The 20,026-nt window shown below is 47.1% G+C and overlaps 1 protein-coding gene across 1 annotated transcript in view; it reads right to left on the bottom strand.

Moving 5' to 3' along the window:
- The window catches only part of LOC120950127 (connectin-like), a 57,604-nt gene extending 38,717 nt beyond the window's left edge, over positions 1-18,887 (bottom strand). The window contains exon 1 of the mRNA XM_049605807.1: positions 18,690-18,887. The gene's annotated coding sequence lies outside the window, so the exon portion shown is untranslated. The remainder of the gene's footprint in view (positions 1-18,689) is intronic.
- Positions 18,888-20,026: the final 1,139 nt, after the last annotated feature.

Below are 20,026 nucleotides of genomic sequence, written 5' to 3'. Positions count from 1 at the left end.
TGGAATCAGCTCTGGAATCGATTCCAGCATCGGAATCGACTCAGGAATTGACTACGTACAAGGAATCGGAATCGGGTAGGTCCGATTTCGAGCCCCCACCACTATATTTTACTGCATTTTGAATTGTTTGTTTATAGTGTTGAGCTGGCTAGAGAAACCCTGCATGCACGTTACTATATTCCTTTCCATTCCCCACATAACGTAACGTAACGTAGCGTAATGTAACGCTCTACTGTTGTATTTTAAATTTGCTACGTAGATAAGCTGTTTCTTTTTCCATTTCCTCCTGATTGTCACCCAAAAGTTAAACTCTGCCGAGCGGAAGAAACTTGACGCCAACTTTTGCCCCCTCTCCACCACTCCATCTACATCGATGCTAATTAGGGTCCGCTTTACGCGGCCGGTCATCGAATTTAATTGTGCAGGATTAAAAGATTTGCCGCAAGCGCCGAACCGGTCCTTTCGGAAGATTGAGTAACAATTAGTGCGGGAGAGTAAGAAACAAAAAACAAGCCACTGCAAAAAAAAAGAAAACAATCGATAAACTAGAGGCTCAAATTTAGGACGAAAGATAAACCAGTGTTGGTTAATTATTTTGAGTGACTGGGGTGCCGCTCCAGTTCGGCGAAGGTGTATAATTGACTCACTGTGGCAAGCTGTTGGAGATTGGTAAAGTAATTAGGCTAGTAATTGTATGAATTAAACTGTTAATTCTACATATACAGTGCGCTGCGTAAGAATTGAATAAAAGAAACTAATCCAATCAGATTATAATATTTGCGTTGGATTATGTTAATCAACGGTTAAAGGATTATTTTCCTTGGAGCAAAATTTAATTGGCAAGTTTTTACAGTATTCATTTTTTTTGTTCTAACCCCTCGCTGGGTTGAAAACTTTTTGCGCTGATCCCCTGTCCACCAAACCCACCCGGGCAATGTGTTCATTGAAATTCAACACGCAGCAGCTCGCTCTGTCAAGCGTCATTCACCGGTTAAAGTTTCACGCCAGCAAAACTTTTCAACCAGATGACACCAATCCGGTCCACTCCCGGAAGCTTTTTTTGCACCTATACCATACCGGTTCTAGCGCTGCCATACGCCATCTCCCAAGCCCGTTGCCAGTGAGAATGAAAAGTTCCGCCACTTTTCTCTTCTATACACCAACGGTAAACAGACGAAGGGAGTTTGTTTGCTCACCGTACGGTTCTGGGAGGGAAAAACACTAGGAAAAGAGAGAGAGAGACAGAAGGAGAGAGGGATGGATCGATGCCATCATCGGGTTCGATACGTTTTGCACGTGGGAAAATGGTTGACTTTTAGCGAACGGCGACACACACACGCGACGCTCTCCCGGTTGACACTGATCCACTTCCGGTCGGAAGTCATTTGACGCGACCGGAGTTCGGATTTTGCTTGGCACTAACTAATTTAGCTGTTCGCATTATCCCGGGCGAACTCCCCGCCGGCAAAGGTTGCAAAGGGCGCTGCTGTAAGGGCGCTGCCATCGAATCAAAGGTAGACGCAAACAACTTGGCCTCCTAGCACACCTTGCTGCGATCAAAGGCAACTTCATCGCAGTGGGGAGGAACGGAAGCTGCCCGTTTGCCATTTTCGATGTGTGTGTGTGTGTGTGTGAGTTTGTGTGGAGGAGTCATTTATTTCTGAAGATGTGTCGAAGTGAAATCAAATAAATTCTATCCTCACCCGAGTGGCGGGCAAAGTGTCAGGAAGTTTTCCGATTTAGCTGACCTTCTGTGCGGACGCTTGACGAGTGGAATGAGGCGTATGAATTTTTGTGTGGCGCGTTAACGTGTGTTGGCGCTGGCCGAGCTGGCGTGCAAACAAGAGCACAAAGCATCGTTATTTGAAAGGGAAGGGCATGGACATGGAAGCAGTTTCTCGAGACATCTTTGCAGAGTTGCTCAATTCTGCGACATGAGAAATGTGCTTTACAAAACATGTTGATGTTTTGTTTTGTGTTGTGTTGTGTGTTTGTGTCGTTGCTATGGAAACATCTAGCCCATTCACTACCATTGCACGTTTCAATAAATGTCACAAGCATTGAGCTTTTGCCGAAAACAGCCGAGTTGAACGCCTCGACATTCGAAGCTGCAGTAAGGTTGAGCACCACTTCAAAAACAATCACCAGAACCCGAGGTGCCAAGCGAAGAAAAGCAGCAAAATATTAGTGAAGAGTTTTTGCGCTTCGCTGACTTCACGCCAGCTTCACGCGCAAAGTCAAAGTTCGTCGTACGGTGAAGATGAGCCGGCGAGATTGCCTGCACACTGCCAAATGCATCTAACACTTCGACAAGAGTGTGTGTGTGTGTTTGTGTTTTGTGTGCGCTCGTGTACAAATAATCTCGGTCGTGCTAGTGTAGTGGATGCAGAGGAATGAAGAAAAACTTCCATCATCAAAGCAAAAAAAAAATCGTCGTAAAAAAGCTAAAGTGCATCTCACACCCTGTGGAAGCTTCTTTCTCCAGCGGAATCAAGCGTTGAGTTGAGGATGCGTTTTTGCGTTTAGTTTTCTGCACCCCAAAACGCACCCGCCCGAGGGCATGGTTGAATGGACGGGGTTTGCTGCTGAGTTGGAAGTAACACAAATATTTATGATGTTATTAGCCAACATTAGACGCGGCAGACGGCAGAAGGTTTTGTTGGGAGGCAAGCTTTGAAGCATCCGGATAATGAAATCTGTTGTTAGTAGTGGTGTTGATTTATTCAGCGGGGTTTTTTGATCGTTTGGCTCGCGGTGGGTTGATGATCCTTTGTGCTGTCGCGTCCGCCCACCGACGCCCATGCGATAATGTGTTTTTGTTTGAGTTTTTAAAACATTCATTTTGAGCGAGATCAAGAGCATCGTACCAACTCTTTTTTGTTGGTATCACTCCCACTCCAAAGAAGTCAAACAAACGCCCAGCAATAACCAAAAAAAAAAAAATGGCTGAGCACAATCGACTTGCAAAAGCTTGCAAATCATCGGGTCCGGTGGTATGCTTCTCAATCGCAGGACGATCAATTTACATCCTTCGTCTGCGTCCGTGTGTTTTTTTTTTCTTCTCTCCTACTCTCCCAGGCAACCGTTATAACCTGCTGTGTTTTGCAGTTTTGTAAAAAGAAGCTTTTGTTCGGATGGCTTCTTTCATGGGGACATTTGCTTTTGCTCAACACAGCACGACCGTTCGGGATAAGACGAATGGTGCCGATCTATATAAAGGCAGCTAGTGAAGCACACGAAGAATAGGAAAAAGTGGCGCAAAAAATAATGCACAAAAGAGGGAAAAGGCTGATCCATAGCGAAAGAAACTGACCCAAAACATTCCCATAATGCCGGACAGAGCAGAGCAACAAAAAAGGGATCGTAAAGTCGGACCTGGGTGATACGGTGATCCGCATCGGTTGTCCTCCTGCAACCGATTCCGGGTTCCAGGGGGTCATTTTTGACGCACGAAGAAAAGACAAGAACAATAAAGAAGAAGAAGAAAAAAACAGCAGTTTAATGTAAGGAACAACGGAACAGAGCTAACCCATCGTCCGGTAGTTCGGGCGGAAGGAGAATATTCTTCTCCTGTGCCAAGGCGAAGGGACAGGGACAGGGTCGACTATGAAGGATGTAAAACTGTAGTTTAGCGAGATTCTCACCTTTCTGCAACCGGATCCGGTACAAAGAGGGATGACCCGTTTCCGGGTACCGGGTGACACTGTGGGAGATCGCGCTTGCGAGAATGATTCACCGTAAACAGCTTGGGTCGGTTTGATTTTTGCACTCTGATGCTTATTCTTACGATTGGGAGCTATATTTTCTCGCTCCATTTTTCACACGATAGAAATTTCTTTTCGTTAAACATGCAAACTTCTTGACAAGCCGCTTAAGAGACTGGTAAATTATTCAAATGCTTATTTTACGCTCACCGATTTCTGTACCTTTTTTTTTTTTGGTTGGAACGAAAAATAATACATATTTAAGCTCACCTGGGATGCCTTCGAAAGAAGACACCAACTCTCCCCTCCCCTGCTTATGCGCTCGATCCAAATGCGCACAAATAATGTTTGTTTGCTGGCCCGTACCGAACGAACCGAAGCTGAACCGATTTGGGCTGGGATAGTTCGTCCAGGGACCGAGCGGGCGGGGACGAGTCGGGAAGGAATTTGTTTAATGCATGAAAACGCTGACACTGCCACCCCAAAAAAAAATCGAACCCGGGTGTAACCAGCCCTGTAAAGGATCGTCTTTCACAAAAGCATTATGCTCGATATCGAAAGCAGCAGCAGCGGCAGGTCCCCCGGTCCCGTAAGGATGCTGAGATTTCCCTCTGTGCCGGACCCGCCGGTACCCGGCTTCAATAATCATTGATAGCTTCTTTGATTTGCGTGTGCCAGCGCGGGGAGGGGGGGGGGGGATCTTTTTGACCTTTTTCCGGGCCTCCTCCCCCGAATGGACGAAGGACGACGTGTCGGCCGAAAGGGAGTGGAGCATAATTTTTGCATTTTTGAAAGGCAAATATTGAAACCGAAAGCCGGCACTGGGTAGTGAAAAGTGTTTTAAAAACGATGATTCACAGATCGGGGGAGAAAACGGATCGAAATGTCTTTGGATTTGGCAGTTCGGTTCAGTGGGATGGGTGGCGGGGAGTTACGTTTTGAATTATTTAGCATGTTTACACGTACTGGGGTGGGATTAAATATTTTAGCAACTGACAAAGCAATTTCGAGGAAAAGGGACACTTGGTAAAGCTTCCGCAGAGCCGATGAAAGTGTTAGTAAAGAATTGAATTTATGAAGAAAACAGGGTGTCCGTGTTTCTCAGCGTTTAAGGAAGCACTATAATGCAAGATAGATTGATTGGTGCACACATAACTGGTTGGGTGTTTATAACAAAACGTACAACAAATAGCTTCTGTAGTAAGGCTAAGAAGGGTTGGAATTACATTCATTTGCAGCACTATAATAGGCGTTATCGACTTTCTGCATCAAAATGCATGAAATTCTGTACATTGAGAACAGAAAATAGCGTTAACACTTTTCCAACTTCTTCACTATACATCTACGTAACGCCTCTATCACTTAACGAGAACAGTACGCAATGCTCTTACCTTCAAAAATGTGTTCCCTCATAAAGTGGCATTATTTGTCATAAACGCAACCCTACCCACCGTCCATTTATGATTAATGAAACTCGTCCACTATATATGTTTCACCGATCACTTCCGAACATCTTCCGAACCAACACCCGACATTTGAATGTGATCGTAAAGATTTGATTGGCTTGGCTGTTTTGCGCGTTGCTTCCCTTTTCGATGATGGCACCTCCCCAAAAAACAAGAAGCCGTTTTTCTGTTTTTTTTTCGGAGCAGTGACAGCGACAAAACTCTAGTGACAACAAATAAAAGCTCCACGGCGCGACAAAGTGTGCCCATTTGTTTTTGACGAATCCTTTTCCTCCCCGTGGTTAGAGCATCGCACAAGCGACTTGCTTGTGGGCAGCGTGAAATGGCTGAAGCGATGGCATAAATCCTCAACCACAAAACCTGCCCGGACTGTTTCGCTGTACGTTTTCCGCCGCCTTTATGAAACAAACGCGTGCCCCATTCGTTAGGATCGTCACTGTGGCAGCAAACGGGAAAAGGTAGGAACAAGCATAAAGAAAAACCCTGTGCCATCTCTCTGCCCATACCGGAATGAAGCAATCTCAGCCGGCAAAAAGGGCAGTGAAACTTTTGGTGCTTACGCTTTTTGTCACGAGGCAAATAAAATCACAACACGACGCAAAGGAAAAGTAAAGCACCATGAAGTCTTAAGAAAGCGAAAAACTCATGTATTTTCCGTCCCCCACGTTTGATCACATTGCTCCGTGTGGGAAGCGTGTGTTGGCGGGAGCGTTACGCCTCGTTCCCTGGTCTGCTCGCTGAAAAATATGTTGCAAGGCGAGATTGCACACGGCTTTTGTGCACGGTGTCCCTCCGCAAGGCTGGTTCGTTCGTTTGAGTCCAGCTAGTTAATATTCCTCGAAGACTTGCATCCGGTTGCAAAGCTGACGCGTGTGGCCCACTCACCCACCCACACACATACCCACACCCACACAAGCCAACGGGAAGGCGGAATGCGACGTCTTGCGGTGGTCGTGAAAATATATGGTGTGAAAATCTAACCCCCTGGATGGATGGGATTTCTGGTAAGGGAAGCAAGTTAGCCAGCCAGGGGTTGAAAAGTTTCGAAACAGCAAAAAGAAAACCGGCCCCCGCAGGAAGAGCACTCACGTTCTGAGGGCCAAGCCTTGGGCTAGCGCGCACACCAGAAAGAGTGCACACCCTGGCGGTGCTTGCGTGTGCGGTTTTATTTATTGAGACACTTTATTACCTTTTCGCGCTCCTTTTCGCTTTGCCTTCCTTCCCCTACTGGGATGGTAATGCCGGGTTGCATACAGACCGGCCCTCACGGGAGAGGAAGGAGGGCAATGCAATTTTCCCCACCCAAAGCCGGGCGCCGCCAAAGCCCGGGCCGCTCAAAGGCCTGGGCGGCATTTGTTTGCCCTTAAGTAATCGAAATGAATCTGTAATGATGGAACCGGTGGAACTGGACCGACAAAAAGGGATGAACCAAATGCAAACGCCGGGCACCGGTTCGATCCTGCCGGACGGAAGTACATAAGGCAACCGACCGAGCGTAGGTTTCTCGAGGATTTTCTTTCTCCACTGGCACTGCTGCACTCCGGATAATCGTGCCGCGCACGGAACGGTGGGATGCTGCCACTCCTCTGGCACCGTGGCAGGAATCTCATTTGGTAAAATGCATTTTATTTTGCGCTCTCAATTCAATTTCAACTATTCATTGCCTTTTTATGCTCGGCAGTGCTCGTCGCCGCCGCCGCCGCTTAATGGTTTGCGTCCGAACCGGGAGGGGGGGGATGCATACTGTCAACGGGAGCAGCTGGGGGTTTTGTCTTGTGCAGCTGCATGCAGATTGAAGCTGTTGATTGCCATAAAAAGATTCAAAAGAAAAGTTGAATCACCCTGAAACACACTTCACAACATACGCTACGACTAAGCGGACGGACCCGGTTGCTCATGAAGGTCGCTGGTTGTGAAACCTGGGCAACTTTGCTTGGGCATCCCGTGAGCACGGGAGGGAAATGTAATTTATTTCACATCAAACACGCTGTACGCTGGAATGCAGTAGTGTAAATGTGCATTTTAAAATTGTGCATTAAAACCACGCTCAGTCTGCTCATGCGTGGGCCAGAGTTAAGCAGCTCGCAGCTCAGTGGCTCGGTTAAGCTGCAATCATTCGCCGTCGTACGGTTCGCAAGGAATAATGCTCACGAGCTCATCAGCATGCACCGAATGATGAACCAATTTCGATGAACGTTAAAGTTTTCCACCGTGCACGGCACGGTTCGTTAAAGTGCTCGTAGTAGTAGGGTGGATAAAGTTTTGAAATCCCGACTCCGGGGTGGATAAAAACCTGGGCGAGATTGGGATGTTTGAACAGTTTGAACAAGTTCCCCCGGGGCCGTATCGAACATGTCTTGAGATGTCGGTATCCACGGTCGGTAGTGTGAGTAGCGTTGGTGGGCTTTTCGTTTTGTGGGTGTGTGTGTGTGGGTCCGCTCACTCACATTCAACTCGGCTTGCTCCATATTCAATCAACTGCAAATGGAAGCGCCACGTTTTTTATTCTATTTTCGCTCTATGTTACACTGCGTGAAATTAAAATAGCACCATCATGATTTTTTTTTGCAGTCATTATTCAGGAATATTGCTCAAATGAAGTTTCATTGGACGATAAATCCAGAATCAATACTAAGCTGTGTTACAGTTTAGAATAACTCATATAAATTGTGCATGATTACCATTTAAGGTGTTAACAATTTTGTTGTATCCAATTTTGCAACAAATCAAAACATGAAATACAGGGTTTCTCACGATTTATTGGTCAGTTCCCATGATTTTTTGGTCGTATCCCATAGATTTTTGGTTCGTTCCCATAACTTATTGGTATTTTCCGTTTGGATATCAATACAATCGGATCAAAAAATCTGGGAAACGGCCAAAAAATCGTGGGAACACACCAAAACAATATGGGAACCTACCAAAAATTGATGGGAACCAACCAATAAATCGTGGGAATCCCTGTAACATGAAAACCAATTAAGAAAGACTGTGCACTGTGAGACTCTTTCTGGGTGAAATTATGGACAAAATTGATGATTACGATGTGTGACAACACCACTGAGGCGATAAACTTAAACGCCGAAATGCATAAAATGCACAAAAAGTGTCGTAAAGTGAAAAAAACTACATTAAATTATCTAAATACAGCAGTTTGGCACACAAATAGTTCTAGAAACAGTTTTAAAATACGAATATATAATACTAGTGTTTAAAAATGTCTTTACAAGCATGGATTAGACTACTTAAGTCTGTATAATTTGAGGACATTCAGGAGAGATCAAGTATCACTCGCTGTAATTTTAATGTTTCCCACATTTAAGTATCAAAGTAATGTGCTTGAAAGGAGTTAAACAGGTTATTGAAACATTCTGAACTTAAAAAAAACCTAAATTAAAAACCTATATTTGCCGAAAACAAACCATGCTAGTGTTATTTTAATTTCACACAGTGTATGGGCTTGTTTAAAAATAACAGTGAAAGCTGTGTCGAGTCTTCTGAAGATAAAGCAAAGTAGATGCTACACGGGTGGAGGGTGGCCCCGGTCCGACACTCAATTATTTACGGCCCAGGTTCGCTTATTAGAATTTTAATTAATTTCTAACGAAGGCTGGCGCAATATTTTCATTACTGGCAATGCTTTTCATGAGAGTATCTTGGTAACAATTTTTTCCCCCATCGTGTTTGCATCTTTTGCTCACCCATCTTACGGGGGCAATGGAAACCTCTTGCTGCGCATCGTAGCCGGATTGCATCGCCTCTTCAACCGGGAGGCAGCTTCCGGGAGCGCACTTCGCGGGGCGCTTCAGCAGATAAAGGCAGAAGAAACGTGAACGGAAACGGAAAATTAGTGTTCCTTGGTGAAAGCACTCGGAGCTTCGAGAAAGTAGAAAGAAATCGCTGTCTTTTATTCCTTCGACCCTGCCCTGATGGTTCGGATTCGGTGTTGCGATACTGTGAGCTGGTGATGCGGAAGCAGGTTCTTAAGATCCTGCTCGCTGTTCGCTTTTCTTTCGCCCACACGCGCGCGCGCGCATTTCTTTGAAGAATGGACGCACACACGTACAAAAAAGAGGGAATACAAAAATTTCCTGCTTCGTGGGGGCAAGTGCACACGACAAGGTTTCGACATACGGGGGTTTCGACCCGAAATCCCAAGTGCAACGAGGCCCATACCATGTGGGTAAAAACGGAGGAAAGAAAGAAAAAAACTCCCCGGATAAGCTTCCGACGCGAAACGACTGACGTGGCCCGAGACGTTCGTTAAGACACTTGCTGACTTTCTTCTGTACCGGGGGCACTATGCTTTTATTACCGCGCGAAAAGCAGGTTTCCCTTTTTTTAGTGAGCCAAAAGCACTGTGTATGTGTATGCTCGTTAGTGGCCCTTTGCACGACACGACCCCGGCACGGATATCATCAAAGGAGTTGAAGGACGCGAAATGCATTGGTTACTTGCTGAGGAGGGGGGGGGGGGGAGGGGGGATCGCTCCACCGCTTTTATTACAAACAGTTTCGCTCCATTTCGGTTGATCTTGTGCTTGAGATTTTCGATCGATCGAGGCGCAATTTGATGGTTGCCAAGGGGCCAGGAGAGCGGGAATTGACTGAAAAAGACACACTTTTGTGCTGCACGGCGCTGGGTGCCGGAAGTGGGTCCTGTTTTAACGTTTCACCCGAAAGCAAACGACCAAAAACACACATACACACACATCGTTCCTTTTCGGCACGCAATTAATGCAATACGAGCGTTCTTTTCATTGCGAGAGGAAAATTGAAAATTCTCTGCAGTGAAAATTTTTACAACACACGAGCCCGGATAACTACTTTCCACAGGTTTCCCGCATGCCAGTAGCGCACCCGAGGAGTTTTGTGCTGATTTGAGGTTATGTTATGGGAAATCGATCCGGTGCAGCGAAAGGATCCCTTTCTCGCCGCGATGGGGAGGGGTAAAATGCCCCGGGTTTCCCCGGGCAGCGTAAAGCGAGATGAAATGTTTCAAGCACCGGGCAGAATCCGACGGGGCAGCGTCATAAAATGAATAAAATTTTATTGATGATAATTTCCCAGCCCAACTTTACCCACCAACGTGTACCCCGTACGTGACCCACTGCAGGAGTGTGGATCGAATTGGCCGCTTCCGCCCGCCCCTCTTACGTCCTGGTGGATTGTGGGAGCCACAATCCGGGCGCCCCAGGGTAGTTGAAAGTTGAATTGAATTATTTCGGAATTAACAACCCCGTTGATGTTGGTTTCCGCGTACTAGGAGGGGGTTTCCTTTTTTTTTTTGGCACGCACATTAGCGAGGTGGGTTGTTTTTGGCCACGGCTGTGGTTCGGGAGGGTATCATGTTTACAAATGCTTTTACCCTGAGCTTTGCCATAACCCGCAAAATCGATTGAATGGTTTTTAAAAAGTGATACGAATGTGTGCGGGTGGGATTGTGGGATGTGTGTTGGATGTTGAAACGTGAGCTGGGATGCATCCGGTGGAAATGATTAGGGAAGTAACATGGGAAGTAATTGAATTGAGCAACTGAAGTAAATGAGCCAAACTTAATTACAATTAAACATTATTGGTAGCATCATGGATCGTATGATCTAAGCCGTAACAAAGCTCGTTATCGTTTCAAATTACGGACGGGTCGTTCTTGTCAAGCGTAGGAATGTCTAGGCACAACTTGACCTACTGCAGCTCACGGTGTTTTACCCGGAAGAGGAATTTAATGCGTTGAAATCATCACAAAGCTCCTCTAGAAAGTATTACTGACTTTGTACAGTTGCATCACACCTTGTCCTACCTAAGCTTCTAATAGTCACAAAAGCCTCTCTTAGAAGGCACGTATTTATGATGCATCCTTAGGATATCTTTCTTCACAATATCACCATGTATATCAGCACATCTTACTGTGCTGTCATCAGTTATGTTTGGTAGACATTGTGTGATGTTGTCTATTAAACAAGCTTCAACACAACTATGCACACACACACACACACGCACGATTACATGCGCTCAATTGCATTGCCCAATACTAGATGGATCAATTGCCCCTTGTTGGTGTCTGCAATGCATTCCCGTGGCTTATCGCATCAAACGATGCAACGGATTATCGGCAACTCCCGTCGGAGTCGGTGCCGCAAAAAGCCTGCACCACACAAAGTTCACCACTTCTGCACCCGAGCGAAACCGTTTGACTTTTGACGTGGAAAGCTTTCTTCCTTCCGCAGTAAAACCCCCCGCCGCCCACGTTACCAGGACAGCTCACGCTTGTCGGATATCGAAACGCTTCCCGCACTGCATTTTGCACCGACCAACGATTGAAGCAGCTTCGACAGAGTGGTTGAATGGTTATCGGAAAATGGGGAAATAGCTAGCAAAGAAATCGCACGTGAGTGCACGAACCGAGCGGAAGTCACACGAAGCACCACCCTGTCGGTGAGAGTGAAATTCAAAGAGCGTGCTTTTGTCGGTCCCGGGCAACGTACCGCGCGAGGCCAATTGACGATACTCATTCACAATTCACAGCAGCAGCAGCAGTTGGCAGCCAGACAGGCAGGAACTGGGGTTTTTTTTGTGCTGCGTCTGCCCTGTCCCACAGGGTTCCCGGTACACCCAGGCCACCCGAAGTGTAATCGGCTTATTCCGGTTGATTTTGCGCTTGTAAGTAACCGTACTTTGGCAGGGTGTTTTTGCTTGGCGGAAACGGAAGGCGCTCATGTTGGGGGAAGCGAAATTCGTGTTGCTTCCTGCGCAGAAAAAAAATGCGAAACCCATCGGGCGGATGTGTCGATGTGCTTTCTTGGCGCTTTTCTTGCACGTTTTTTTTTCTTCGTTTCTTGAGCTCTTTCGTTTCACTTCCTGATGGACGTCGTCGGTGTTGCTGGTGGACCTCGCACGTACGGGGAGCCATGCAGTTTCTTGCACTTCTCACTTGCAGTGAAAAGTTGTTGCATTTTTTTGTTTTGTTTGAACACGTCCAAGGATCAAGACTGCCAAAGTGTACCTCGCGGGAAATCAATCTTCGCTCACTGGAAAGTTGTACCGACCGTGCCTGGACGGTGACGATCGGTGGCGATCAACGAGGTTTAGACTTCTTAGCTGGAAGAATTACCACCCGATTCTTGCGTTTTTATTGCTGTATCGCTCGCGCTACTCATTGTAACAAGCATCCTTCGAGGAATGGTTGGCAGCAAATAGTTTGAACTTTTGCCCCTCCTCCCACCCCTCCGTCCCGTCACGTACCAACCCGTTTCCAGGGTGGTGGATTATTTTCATTGCACCCTGCACCATCCACCCGCGCCGAATGCGGTGAAACTTTTCAGCATGATACTGAGGAGCGAGACCATTTTGCGCGAAACCGAGCGCCGTCTTGAACGGCGATAATGGCCGACGGTGGAAGAAGAGGTTGGGGAGGGGGAATGGATGATGTGTCTGTTCACAAACGATTTCTGTCGGCTAATAAATTGATCCTGATGGATCCTGGAAACTTGCTCTTTGTTGTGTGTTTAAAGAGGAACGAAATCGGTTCCGAGAGCGGCAAAGCACAGTGAGCTTTTGAAATGGGGGTTTCTTTTTTATTTCAATCAAATTATGCCGGCAACCGACACCCAGTGGGAGTGGGGTGAGTGTATGTGTGTGATGATGCGTTAAGAAACAATCCCATTGATGGTCAATTCTTTTGTTCAACTGTCCCAAAAAAAAGTGGAATGTTCATTGCGAATGCACACATCCCACTCAATGTAACGGTCTGCGTTGAGCCGTTCGGGAGGGGAAGCTTTTGTCTTTGCCAAGCCACCAAAGAAAGCTAAGCGAGAACGGTCATGAGGTCGTAACATCGTTCCAAAGTGCCTGCCCAAATCTTTTGTGAACCGAAATTGTCACAATACGAAAACAATCAGATATTTCGCTCGCTGGGATGCTCTGGGTTTGGCTTCGTCCCCGGAGGGCAGGAAAGGGTAGTGTGTACGAAGAATCGAAATCCAATTTTTCTTCAGATCCGATAACGAGGCGCCCATCCGATTTGGTGCAGGGCAGGGTCCATCCGGGAGGCAAAAAGTGGAGGAACTCGAAACAGATGGCGGATCTAGGGTGATTGGAAATTTATATATGTTTTCCAACCCCCGGGTAACCAAAAAGCTGAATTATTGGAACATGCGCTTGTCCAGGCGGTCCAGGTCAGTCTGTGCCTGGTGCTCGCACCAAAGCTTTGGGCGAAACTTTTCGTCCCAAGGTTTTGGTCCGGGACCATGAGATGGGATCTTAACGCAGCAGGTTTAGCCCTCTTTTTCTCACTGTTTTGAGATACGACACAATTCTTTATCTTTCGTCCCTTGAATTGATGTCCGGTGCCATGGCGAAGGGCACACCCTGAACAACGAACGAAGCAGATCCGATAGGTAAGATAGTGAGCTAGTGTTTTTTTTCGTCTTTATCTGTTTTTTTTTCCAAGAAAGCAGACCGTCTCTAGGATCCGTGCAAAACCTTTCGATCATCCCGAGCGACAAAAAGAGCGAGCCCTGTGCGCGCGATTGTGATCGCAATTACTGGCGCTGGAAGATGGTAGCCGGCCAGCCGGCCGACCGGGACCGGGGATAATCAACAAGAAGTCACCGGATGAGCCGGCACGGACCGGTTGATGGACCGACCCGCGAAGGGCGTAATTGGAAACCGTTCCAAAACGGATCGCTTCATTTACCACTGATTAAGGATAATGGAACGGACGGAATGGCACAGAACAAAGGCAAGTGAAAGAGCAAATTGTTGAAAACGGCGAGGAAAATGCCCCCGCTGGCTAATAGTGCGCCGGAGCGTGCCCTTACCGCGCCCGTCCCTCTGCTCCATGGGGCTGAACAATTAGCGAAGAAATGTTAGCCTCTAAATGAGCGAATGCTTTGCGAGAGTCATTTCCGTCCGGGCGCTGTTGGAAGGTGTGATGCTTAAAGTGTCCGGTTTGTCCGTAGCGTTCAGGTGCAAGGCGAATATTCCCCGTTAGCCGTTTTCTATTTGTGGCTTTGTGTGGGTTTTTCAATGAACTTTAGAGAGCGCACAAAGTTTTCCTCCTGCTTGGTATGTGGTTGAAGCTTAATACACTTGCTCAACACTCTCCACTCAAGACACCACCCGCTCCGCTTGGGAGGTTGAGTTGGTTATTGAATTTTGAGGCTAAAAATCACAACGGAATTCTTCCGAGGAGAACCTTACGCCCTTCAGCTTAGAAATTGGTCACCCAAGTGCGCAAATGAAACTTCCCCGAATTCGTATGCGAATGTCGAATGTGGTTACTCCAACAATTACCAGGCTGGGCGCTCTTATCGTGCACCTGCCAGCTCACACTGATTCACATTCTCGGAAAAGAAGCAGCTAATTCTTCTTGCTTCTGAGAATGAATCTTCCTGCACAATTGTCTACCACAACTGTCCTGTTATATCTAGCGTGAGTGTACAGGGAATCAACTCTACGCCAATCTTGAACCACTAACAGACATCCACTAGCTTGCCGTCGCCGACTGGCTTTGTTCGTGCATCAGAGGGCTCCAATTTCGAGTTTTAGTTCGGGGGTTGATTTCTAGGAAAGAACTCGAAACCGAAATACCACACACACACCACCACTAGCGGACGTTCTGTGTCATTAAACCGCAAAATTGCAGTCATCGTGCGCATTGAACAGTCATTCTTGTGCGATTGCACCCATACCGTACGCCCCGGCACGGTCAAGGTGACAGACGTGCAGGGTCTGCTTTATCGCCTGTCGCAAAATCGAAGCAAAAAAGTAAAATCCTCCCGTCGATTATCGTTCATTTCTGGTTCACCTGGTGAATGTTATGAGTGCGTGATGAGAAATTTAAAACGGAAAAATGCATTGCACCCATTGTTGAAGGTGACGCAAGAGAGGGCGAGAGAAAGAGAGAGCGAGAAAGTGGGAACGCGAATGAACGAAATCGTTTTTTCCCATTGTCCATTAAATTGGGCCAATTGTCAGCCTGTGGGCAGTCCCCTTGCTGTCCACTTTCGCCCAGAATACCGCCCGATCCAACTGGTCACCCGATTGAGCAGGGTAGGATTACGTGCTACGCAGATAGAGGGATGTGTCCCGCTAGCCTTTCCGTTTGGCTCTCGGCAGCCTGAACTCGGTACCCCGGAACCAGCAGCATTATGATGTTATGAAGTTTAAAATTCATGAACCGTTGCATATTGGAGGATCGCCGTAGTAGTAGAGGTCGAGTCCGGGCTAGGGGTGTTGGGTTGGGCTGAGCGTTGGTTAAGTTGATTAAAAACGTGCCGGCCTGAGTGTGCTGTCGCACTGTCCGGAGAAGATTTATGTCTCCATTTGCCAGAAGAGGGCTTTGGTGTGATTTATTGTACAGATTTTTCGCTTCAGAGGCCACCCCAGAAGCCAGACCCAAGATGCATCGAAATCTCATATGAGAAAGTCTTACGCATGAAGGAAAATGGAAAGCATTTCATCAAGATTTTGAGCAAGAATTTGATAAAGGTCATTAAAAGTGTTCCATGAGCAATTTTAACAGTGACAGTGATCTCCAGACTAATGTCACCATGTATCTTCTCCAGCTCATTGAAGTCCAGTTTTATTGACGCATGACGAGTGCGGAATTAGCATAACGGAGCCGATTCTATTCCCGGAGCTGTAATGAAATCATTATCCTCACCGGTTGTGTGCCTTGATGGACAACTGAACAAACAAGCAATTGTTGGCATTTCTTGGGAAGAGAGAATCGACATTTGTTCATTTTCTTGGAGACATTTCGAAGCCAAAGGCGTGCGCTGTCGTGTCTTAGGACCTTAATTAACGTTAGAACACACTCTCCTCAGTCTCGAAAGCCTACATCGTACGTGAGCATTTTTCGCAATCACGAGTTTTGCGGAGGCCTTCGGATCGATGTATTAGGGCGCTGTACATGGGAAGATGGTGGAACAATTTCATCAACGAACAACCGAGTAGGCCCATGCTGGTAAGCTTTTAATCTCCCTCCCATTAGCCCGAAGGCGACAGGCACAATCCATCGCAAAAACAAATCACTACGAATCGAGGTAAATCGGGACACGGGTTCCAGCATGTCCTGGATGACAAATAAGAATGTTGTGGTATTTCATCGTGTGCTGGTGCTGGTTTATTGCGTGCCGCCTAATCCTTTCCTGTGTTCTTTCGTCAAGGTGTAGGCCAGCGATTGGGAAGCCATTTTTCTGAGCAGACTCCTTGCGAAGGTGTCAGCCCTGCTGTGCGTCTAATCAGCATACTCATCACGGACCAATCTGCCCCGTACGTAACGTATCGATTGGGACCGCAGCATAATTCACTGAGGAAGGCAGGCCACTTGGGTCTTCTTTTAATGCCTTCCGGTTGATCTATGGTAACCGTCGTCCTGCTACAGGGGTACACGAGATGATGATTGGGTCGTTGGGTTGCACGTCAAGGGCCGGCTGCGTTGGATCTCGATGTCGGCGCTAGCAGCGTCGTCGACATCGTTTGATGTTTGCTAATAAGTTGACCTAGGTGGACGGATGTCCTTTCGCACGCGGCAGCTCGGGGAAGTGTAATTTCGCAAGCCGACCGTGCCCATTCACACTGTTCCGGTGAGGGTAGAAGAGCAGCGGCAGAGGATGTTTTCAATAGCAAACAATATCTGCTACCGGCAGAGCTGATACACCGCTGCGACATGTGGAATCGTGTAATTGCATGCCACCGTGCAGCACCCATGTGAATGGTAAGACATCTGAAAGGGTTAGCCAACCGTCGGACAGGCGGCGGGTTGGGCGAGGAAACAAGTGCACGTGGCAGTGTCAGGAACAAAACGACACTGGGTCTTGTAGCGTTTCCGTCCTATGGGGTCGCATTGTCAGCGCTGCTCCCCGGAAGGCGACGAGGAAGAATTAATCGTTTCTAATATCCTCATAACCCGCCGGGACGGCACTGTCGGCAGAGCTCATACCTTCCTTCCTATCTCGACCGAGGGTAAGGACCGTTCGAGTCGTTCTCGAAAATACCTCCTTGCTACCTTGCTGCTGCTGTTATTGTGTGGCAGCACAGCACTGGTGGCGAGCTGGCAGCAGGTTTGGCGCCGACTTACATAACCTAACACCAGCTCCGACACACGGCGTGCTCGGGTACATGGCACAGCATTCAAACTTAAACTATTCGTATCAAATGGCACATAAACATGGGCATCTAATACTACGGCGGAAGCGATTGCACAGTGAGTTTTGCTGGTCAGACGGTGGATAAAACTTATTGTGCGGTAAATATTAAATTTTGAACTACATCCACTAGATGAAACCTTGGCTTAGCTTTTCAATATTCATTTCCACCGCTTTGAAGATGATTCTTTCGAGTAGTTCCTTTTTTCTGTCAGCACCTTCTGATACTTTTCGCCTATAGTGTTTAGATGGCACAGTGTGTTCCCAGGCATTTGGTCTACCATCCACGCTAGCCCGACCGAACAAAATCATCCGTTGTATCGAAATTGATGTTAGTGTTTGAGCCCCTTCAGCCAGACGCAGCCTGTACGGGATCCGGGTGGGCGTTTGGGCCGGTATTGTGCACGTGCGGTAAAAGATTTGCCTTAAAATAGGTCCCACCGGAGTCAATTCCCGGCTCTGCATGAGGCAACTGCCGGGCACGGGCAGTGACACAAACCTTCGGTGCACAAACTTGCCCGCTACTCGGAGAGCCCGGGCGTCGGTCCTTATGGCGGATTGAGTGTATCATGATCACCGCAACAAAGGTGCTAACAAAACATACTGTAAGTTGATACTGAACAATACCAAAACCCCGAACGTTCAACTTCCAGCAGCGGCAGGAGAGTTCAGATAATCATACCTTCGCTTGGTGAGCGGGTAAAGTTCTAGCTCCCGGCTCGGTATCGCTTCTCGGAGCATCAGCAATTGCACGGATCGTGTACCGGGCGTTTGGTGCCGATGGACCTCCCCTTCGGTGTAAGTGCGGTTACCGACCAAGGCCCAATCGTTACGCACTAGCTCAGCTCCAGTCCCGGGCCACATCGAAACACATCGTTTGAAGTGGTGTTTCCGATGTGTTCCAGCGTGGGATTTGAGGCTGAATTCCCTCTCGATCCGATGTCCCCGTTTGATGCAAAGTTTTTGCCCGGGAAAGGTGGTCAGAGGTTTGCCGTCTGTTTGCGCTCTCGGCTGGGCTGGACCTTACAATAGGAATATTATTTCTGAAAAGTACTGGGGGACCCACATCCCCCACCCTGGAGAGTATTCCTTTTGGGATGGTTGATTAGTTTTTCCAAAATGCGAGTGCGAGCTACTGTGTGTGTGTGTGTGTGTGTGTGTGGTTTCTGTGGACTGGACCTGGGAGGTGTGCTGTGTTTTTCGAAAGGAATAAAAACTTTCCTCAATGGTACTCCATTATCACACACTCCTAATGATTGGGATAAGGGTAAGCCGGTACTGGTTTCAACTTTTGCCTCGGAAGGCTTTCTCTCAGCGGTGGGTTTTTGAGTACATGGGAGTGGTTTTACAAGCGAAAGAACTACTTACGTGATTGCCTGCTGATATCTTCTGTCCCTCAGCGTCGGTGTTGTTTTTTCCCCCAAAGAGCGTTCGTTTGATGTGTGTAATCTTACTTTTTCTCACACTTCCGGATGCAATTCCTTGCACGACACCTGCCTACAGCCTCACCCACCTTTTCCACACACTTGCGCAATATTGAGATTATGCTGTCAGGCACGAGCTTCAGTTAAACTTTATGGTTTGTGTGTGGGGGTAGTAAAATCTGCAATTAAAAACAGAACAGTAGTAAGGTCGGTTGCTCCAAGAACTCCACTCCGTTCGGGCTCCATATCCGTTGTAAACCCAAAACACCCATGTCAAACAATTGTAATTATCGACAGTGGGAGGTGAAATTAGATGGTAGAATGTTGTCGTGTGTGCCGCGTACCTCCTGCCTGGAGAAAGGTGCTGTAAGGGAGGCTATAATTCCTGGTTTGATATCGTTTTTGTTCTTCCTGGGTGCTTTCACTACAATGTGTGTGTACGTGACACATTCAGGATACGCACTGTCAAACCACCAAAGGACCAAAGGTGTAATTAAAAGTAAATTATGAGCCGGGAGCGAAAGAGCCGATCGATGGAATCGAAATTGACCTCCCGACGGTCCCGACACCCGTCAGCTGGGCCTGGGTGTGAATGCCGGTTGGCCTCCGGTGGGTGTGCTCAATCAATTTCATACACCGGAAGGGACTGGATTTTTTCTTCACCCATGTAGCTCCTGTCACTCCTGCTCGCTCTACCTCTCATTTTGTTGCAGTGGAGAATTCATGGTGTGTTATTAGGAGTTGATGAGGTGGGATGTATATGTGGAAAAATATTTGGACTTGCCTGGTGCTGCTTTTTTTCGATTCCCAAAGGATGCAATTGATGTGGTTTTGAAAAAAAGGATGTGGAAACGAAAAGCGAAAACCGTTTCCATCGAAAATGCAGCCCTGGTGCAGTGCAATAACAAGCGGTGCTTCCGGTTTCGCTCAAGAGGGATTATTAGTCGAATTGATGACCGGAATTAATTGCAGTGTCTATTGTCTGTCGTTCACTTCAAAGTACTTTTTTTTCAAAATTTATTCTGATAACACTTCCAAATGAATGCCAGTTTTGAAAATGTTGGGAATGAATTTGTTAGGAAAGAATCTAGAATTATTTTACCAGAAATAACTCAACAAAAGAAAGCTTATCTAGTTTTACTCGACTGCAATATGTAGCCGGTTGCAGGAATAAATGTTGCTTGGTAGGAGATTTCGTTTCAAGCTAATCCGAATGAAGTGCAAAATTCTGCAAAGCTGCAGTCTTTGTTATTTTGAAAATTTATCGAAATCGCTCATAAA

The sequence above is a fragment of the Anopheles coluzzii genome, chromosome 2 (genome assembly GCF_943734685.1).
Source record: "Anopheles coluzzii chromosome 2, AcolN3, whole genome shotgun sequence".
Lineage (NCBI taxonomy): Eukaryota > Metazoa > Arthropoda > Insecta > Diptera > Culicidae > Anopheles > Anopheles coluzzii.
This window is presented reverse-complemented; position numbering and strand designations above follow the sequence as displayed.